The sequence below is a fragment of the Lolium rigidum genome, chromosome 3, assembly GCF_022539505.1.
Source record: "Lolium rigidum isolate FL_2022 chromosome 3, APGP_CSIRO_Lrig_0.1, whole genome shotgun sequence".
In the NCBI taxonomy this organism is placed as follows: domain Eukaryota; kingdom Viridiplantae; phylum Streptophyta; class Magnoliopsida; order Poales; family Poaceae; genus Lolium; species Lolium rigidum.
The window spans coordinates 77603174-77610607 of NC_061510.1; positions in this window are offsets into that span (position 1 = coordinate 77603174).

Genomic DNA, 7434 nt, shown 5'->3' on the forward strand with positions numbered 1-7434 from the left:
TCGACAAGGAACACCTGTAAGCGTACACGACATTAACATGTATATACTTTGAGATCTATGCAAGAGCTCAATGAGGATTCGTACCAGGATGTACTCGTCCGCCGCCCCTTCATCACCACCGTAGAAGCAGCAATCAGCTTCGCTCCAGTCCAGAATGCGATCGGATTTCATCTTCGTGATGACGCTCCACTTCGTCCTCCAGTTTCTGATGTGGTTGTACAGTTGAAGAGTGGTGACATGTACCCCGGCGGATGCAAGAACATCCGCGGCTACCTTCTTCATCTGCTCCTCCATGAATCCCATGTTGAAGCAGACGCCGCTACGGACGAGCTGAACCAACCGGTTCAGCACAAACTCTGATAGCTCAGGTTTCCAAACCTTGGCTGGTTTGCTTGCTATCAGAGATGGCTGAGCATTCACACTTGCTGCAGATAGATCAGGGGAGTCCAAAGGTATGATCGCCTACATGATGAACACTACCAGATCAATGAACTACCAAATGGAAATCCTTAAGCACTACCAGATCAATGAACTACCAAATGGAAATCCATAAGCACTACCAGATCAATGAACTACCAAATGGAAATCTTTAAGCACTAGCAGATCTATGAACTACCAGTACCACATCAAAGAACAGCGAGGTAGGTAAGATCGGCCTTACAGTCAAAGGAGCCACACACATCACTGAGGTAGGGAAGCAGGGGACCCTGGCGGAAATGCAGGCAGCACCACCGTCCCAGTGGAAGATGCATGCAGCGCCACCGTCCCCGTCGTAGAGTCAGATGGAACCTGGAAAACCTCCACAACCTCCACCGGCGACGAAGGATTGTCCTACAATGGATTCGTTCAGACCCAGGTTGTGTACCCATAAGATCTAGATCTAAGGCTAGGATTCGCAGAAGCTTACCACAACCGAAGTCATCGACGCACACGTAGAAGACGACAATCCTCCACGGCCAGTAGCCGCCGCCACAGCCGCCCTCGCCGCTGCAAGCCTCGCCGACCGTGCGGGTGAGGTAGAGCCGGCCATGTCGCTAGATCAGGGATGCTGGATGAGCTCGAAATGGGGGGAAATGGGGGATTTGGATTTGCCGGTGAGAGAGCGGCCCCTATATACGGTGGAGAAAATTCAAGCGTGGTGACCGAATTCATGGCGCCGAGATTTCGCCGTTCCGCGCGAGCTCCCGCCATCTCCCGCGGTGGCTCTGCGAGGACGCCGCGTTCTCCACTTCTGCGGAAACGGGGGTGGCTCGCTAGAAACAGCCGAACCGGGCGTTCCTCCAGGGCCTGGCCCGAGGGTGCTTTGAGAACCGGTTCCTGCAAGAACGCTGCGTCGACCAGGAAACCAAACCGAAAAAGCTGCGCCGATGCGAGCCAAGGGACATGCAACCTACCAAACGCGCCCTTGGTAGCTCGCATGATATCCAGTCAGACCCGGTGAAGTAGAAAAATGAGCTGATTGGTTGACCGGTAGGTCTCCATGTTGTGGTTAGCGTGGGCTCTTAGAGCATCTCCACCGGTGGCCAAGATAGCGTTTTGGGGGCCGGCGTGGTTTTTGGGCTCGCACTGGTGCGCCCCAAACAGCGCCGGCTAGTTTTCGAGCCCAATAGAATTGCCGGCATCTCCGTGCCGGCCCCTTCGCTCTCGTAGGGCGCCAATCGGGCGCGCAGGCGCCTCGCGGCACGACGGTTTTGGCGGGTAGGGGGGCCTTGTCTGCGAGAGGACGCGATGGTTCGCATCGGTCGCGACGCGGAAAGGTTGGTCGTCGGCGTTTAATGGTCTCCCGCACGGAAACCGAGGCGGACACGAGGGCAGCGACTGCCCACGCGTCGTCCGGTCGCCTACGCCATCGTAAATGCGGGTAGTTGCCACCACTATTTAGTACGTACGCCGTTCACCACCGCGGTGCTATCCTCTCATCTCCATGGCGCCCCTATATACGGTGGAGAAAATACAAGCGTGGTGACCGAATTCATGGCGCCGAGATTTCGCCGTCCCGCGCGAGCTCCTGCCATCTCCCGCGGTGGCTCTGCGAGGACGCCGCGTTCTCCACTTCTGCGGAAACGGGGGTGGCTCGCTAGAAACAGCCGAACCGGGCGTTCCTCCAGGGCCTGGCCCGAGGGTGCTTTGAGAACCGGTTCCTGCAAGAACGCTGCGTCGACCAGGAAACCAAACCGAAAAAGTTGCGCCGATGCGAGCCAAGGGGCATGCAACCTACCAAACGCGCCCTTGGTAGCTCGCATGATATCCAGTCAGACCCGGTGAAGTAGAAAAATGAGCTGATTGGTTGACCGGTAGGTCTCCATGTTGTGGTTAGCGTGGGCTCTTAGAGCATCTCCACCGGTGGCCAAGATAGCGTTTTGGGGGCCGGCGTGGTTTTTGGGCTCGCACTGGTGCGCCCCAAACAACGCCGGCTAGTTTTCGAGCCCAATAGAATTGCCGGCATCTCCGTGCCGGCCCCTTCGCTCTCGTAGGGCGCCAATCGGGCGCGCAGGCGCCTCGCGGCACGACGGTTTTGGCGGGTAGGGGGGCCTTGTCTGCGAGAGGACGCGATGGTTCGCATCGGTCGCGACGCGGAAAGGTTGGTCGTCGGCGTTTAATGGTCTCCCGCACGGAAACCGAGGCGGACACGAGGGCAGCGACTGCCCACGCGTCGTCCGGTCGCCTACGCCATCGTAAATGCGGGTAGTTGCCACCACTATTTAGTACGTACGCCGTTCACCACCGCGGTGCTATCCTCTCATCTCCACCACCACCGCCGCGCCATTCTCCCCTCTCCACCTCAAAAATGCCGCGCCGTCTGAAGACGATGTACTCCATGCTTGGCCTCAACGGCCACGTGCCGCCTCCACCACCACCGGCAGCCGGAGCCGGGGCCGCAGCCGGACGCGGACTACAGCTTTGACGACGATGAGGACCCACGGTTCGCGGCGTGGCACGAGGCCTACGTCGCAGACGCGAAAGCTGAGGCGGCGCAGTGGGGCGAGCAGCCACAGGCCCCCGCCGACCCGGAGCAGGCGGCGATCTTGGCGTCGTTGAATGCGCAACGCTTCCAGAGGTTGAAGGAGGAGGAGCGGGAGTTCGTCAATGACGCTAACCTAGAGCACGCCCTCGAGATCTCGCGCCAGCGAGCGGCCACGGAGGAGGCGGGACACCTCCTTATGGAGGCGGAGCGACAGAAGCTCTACGAGCTCAACGTTTATCGCCACTATGAGGCGTTCGCCCGCGAGCAAGCGAGGCGCACCGAGAATGAGGCTTCTCGGCAAAGGCTGGAAGCGCGGGGATAGCGCCACTGGCAAGCTCCTGCGACGCCGGCCGCCATGCTCCACCGCCAGATGTGCGAAGCAAGGAACGAGAAGCGGGCACGGACGCATGCGGCAAAGGCGAAGAACGACGACGAGGCAGGCCCGTCGTGCGCCCCAACCGACGGCCATTAGATTAGGATGAAGTTTAAGTTTTATTTAGGTTTAAATTCGAGTTATAAATTTCGTATGAATTTCGGTTTTTAAATGTCATTTAAATTTAAGTTCTATTGGGGCTACACTATGGGGGGCGTGTGGGAGCAGCATCCCCAAATAGAGGATGCTATGCCAGCGTCCCTGCTGGCGCCTATTTGGGAGCCGCCGGTGGAGATGCTCTTAAAGCACCTTTGGGTCTGACCTAAGAGAAAATGTTGAGTCAGCTGTTCCCTGGAGCCACCCTCTCGTGCTCCCCCGATTAAAAAAGGGCATCTTTGCATGTACGAGTGTGGCCGGTCATGGAGATAGTGGGAGCATGGGCGAGGTACTGCGAAAAGGGAAAAGATGGATGGGAAGGATTTCATCACCTCCCGTTGAATACCCTCCCCTATTTCTACCCTCTACTTTCACCGTGATTCCAAACTCTCAGTTCCTCCTCTCTCCCCATTTTGAGCTCCATCTCCGGTATCAGAGCGTAAGTGGCACACCAAACTTCGGTCAGCGACGGCTGCGGCAAGGCTACTTCCTTTTCTTCGTTGAGTTCTCCTTCGCTTAGCTTGGTCTGCTAGGATTAGATCTTGTAGTGGTAGGGAAGATCTGGCTACGATTTGCATGTGTATTGCTTGTTCATTGGTGAACGATGGTTGGTAGTTTCCAAATGTACTGCTAGTTCATGAAACTTTCACTGCCATTTTCCATTTCTTGTTTGTAGCGACGCAGATTTAGCTTTTTGGTACTGGATTAGTGGTGTGCGCTTTGTGTAGTGTTAGATATGTTAGTTGTTTTCCAAACAAAAAAATATGCTAGTTGTTACATTGATCTGTGGTGCATGGTCATCGTAGGACTTGATGTGTGATGACTTTATCCAGGCCATGATCTCTGTTGGGACTCACAGATCCCCTCGCAACGGCCCTCGCAGGTGCCCAATTCACATCCTATTGCGAGACCTAGCTGCCTGATGTGCCAGTGGAGGAGGGCCATGTTGGTACCATTGTAGCCAAGTTCGCAGCAAGGATTGTCGCCACAAAGAAGACGAAATCTAAGAACCGCACTAACGCGGAGAGGGCGATGAAGGCTACACAGAAGGGTACGATGAAATGCCCCCTTCATGTCCAACTTCATTCTGGAGAAGATGCACGAGCTAATTGTCAACACCCGGGTTTTTTAAGTCCGGATGCCTATTATGTCATTCATCGCAATCCCAGGATAATGTTGTTGCGAGGCATAATAGTCGAATATCACAGTCATTATTTATTACAAGCCATAATGTCTTACAATCTTGAATCACCTGATTCATCTTACATAAATAGTTGATCTTTCAATCAACATACATACACAAATTCATACATAGCGGAAGCGTAATAGTAAATGGACTCTCTAGTCCACAGGCCAACATTTGACGTCAGAAACCCCTAGTTGTCGTATGCGTCCTGCTGGTCATCCTCGTGATAGTTCTGTTCATCATCGTATTCTGGCCATTGGAATAGCCAGGGACAAAGCCGTAAGTACTTTAAGTACTTGCAAACTAATACTAATGTAAAATGCCAACTAAAGGTACTAAGCTCTAGTTTAACTTGCATAAGCCAAATTTTAGTTCACAAGCTTGGATCATGTGCTAACTAACTTAGGTGGGAACATTAGTGTCATTCCCACAACATTAGTATAATTCCAAACAAGTCAGCCAGTCACCATTCACATTTACTAGAGTTTTAAAAAAAATCTGACACCGGAAACTGTATAGCCCTTCCAACCGTCCGTAACCGTGGACACGGCTATTCGAATAGATTTACACTCTGCAGAGGTTGCACACTTGTGCCACAAAATTTGATTTTATCCGTCGGAATAACTCCGAGTCACCATAACACAGTACGCGGATCATCAACCATAACCTTTCACTTACACATCCTAGTATGGGCACCTCTCCCCATGAGCTTGGCCTCCCAGTGAAAACCAACTGTTAACCTGGGAACTGCACAGGGCTTGGCCGTGCAATTTCACCTCAATTCACATCATTTCTCAACAACGGAGGCAGCCTCGGCATAACCCCTATGACGTGTGTTTAGAGGGAACTCATACTAAAATCTATAAACTTCCAGTTAAGCCCTACCCATAATCAGGTATTGTGGGGGGTACTCGAAAATTGGAAAGGTATCGCATTCAAACCAATATCAGGTTTTCATCAAAAATCACCATCTTCTCTTGTTCATAATCAACCTCAAATCATTCAATGGAATGTTTCATCATTCCAAGGTTTCAAAATTCAACGAGTCATATGTTCCCATCTAAAGTATTCAAATTTTAGTACTTTAGCACTAGCACTAATCATGAGGGGTGCTACATTGCTTTGCTATCTATAAGACTAACTTTGCTACTCTAGTAATTTTGTTCCTTAGACCAATGTTAATCCACTCTTTGAAAACACAACAAGTAAAACTTGTATGGTGTAAATATAAGATAGGCTTGTATGAAGAAAGGTAAGAATCATGGTGCCTTGCCCAAGGAGGGCTTTGCACTTTGCAAGAGTATTAGCTTGCCTTGGTAGTTCTCTAGGTTTTCTCCTTCTTCTTCTGGGTAGAATCCTTCTTCCTCTTGGTACTCTCCGGTGCTAGCGTCTAAATTTGAATACGAGGAATAATCACTTAACAAGCTCAAGAGCTAGACTAAGCACATCATTACTTCACACAAGCTATGCTAAGCACACACATGAAATAAGTAGGTGCATTGGTTGGGTGACTTGAGGAAAATAATTTCCTCTCATTCATATGTGACAAGTAAATTCCATATGGTTCTTGAGGAATAAGTTCCTCTCATTGAAATCTTCTTAAGATTTAATTTCTCAAACAATAATACATGAACTTATGTTGACCCAAGTCAACCATTCATTATCATTATTGAAGAAAATGATTTAAATGAGGTAGACCACCTCATACCATTTAATAATTCTACAAATGAGTTAAATCTCCAAGCATTTCATAAAAGAGTGTTGGACCAGGGGTTCAAACATCTCATGAATTCACTTGAGACAAGATTTAAATGAAGTAAAATACTTCATAAGATTTACATATTAGTTTTGGACAATATCACTTAACTAAACTAGCCATATTGTCCATTAATTAAACTAGGGCATGATCATGCAAAGTGACCACACCATTTTCTTGCAGAAACAATTAGTGTAAGTCAAAAGTGAGCTTTTGGAGTTGGAAATAACTTAATATCTATTTTGGTTGATTTTTAAGAATTAAAAGAATATGAAAAAGTCCCTGTCTTCTTTTTATCATTTTATTTCTACAACAAATCTCGAGGTGAGACCAGTGGCAAATTGTAGAACTTTTTACTAGCTTTCCAAAGATATAAAATTTGTTAAATTTGGCCAAGCCAAACAGATTCTATGTATTTTCAAAGTTGGGTTCAGTATTGAATTCAAACTAAATTTATTAAACGAAGTTTGAATTAAATAGGCCGGCGGGAAAAGCTAACGGGCCAGGTTTTTAAACTAACGGCCTGCTCAGCCCAACAGCGCATCCAGTGCGAGTGGGCCGCCTGACAGCGTGGGTCCCGCATGTCAGCGGCTCTTTAAACCCGAAACGGTATGGAGCATCGCGGTGCGTTGGATTAGAACTAGATCGAACGGCTCACGCGTGTCGTCGTCGACGGCGAGAGAGAAGCTCGCCGGCGGCGCAGGTAGGGGGTCGGAGGGCTTACGGTGCTCCATCTAGGGTTGGCAATGTGCTTGACGAGGTTGTAGACGACGGCGAGGCTCCTGGTAGCAGTGGCGTCGTCAGGGGCGGCCTCCTTCTCCGGCGATTTGTAATAACCCAGAACATAGGAACAACGAAGGGTAGATTTAGAAATGGGATGTGCATTTCATCGCAAAATGGGGGAAATTTTCGCGCCTTATTGCAACTAAACCTAAGAGGGATCGAGGTTCTCTCTCATTTTGCACTTAGGGTTAGGCAATGTGAGTTAGGGAAATTTC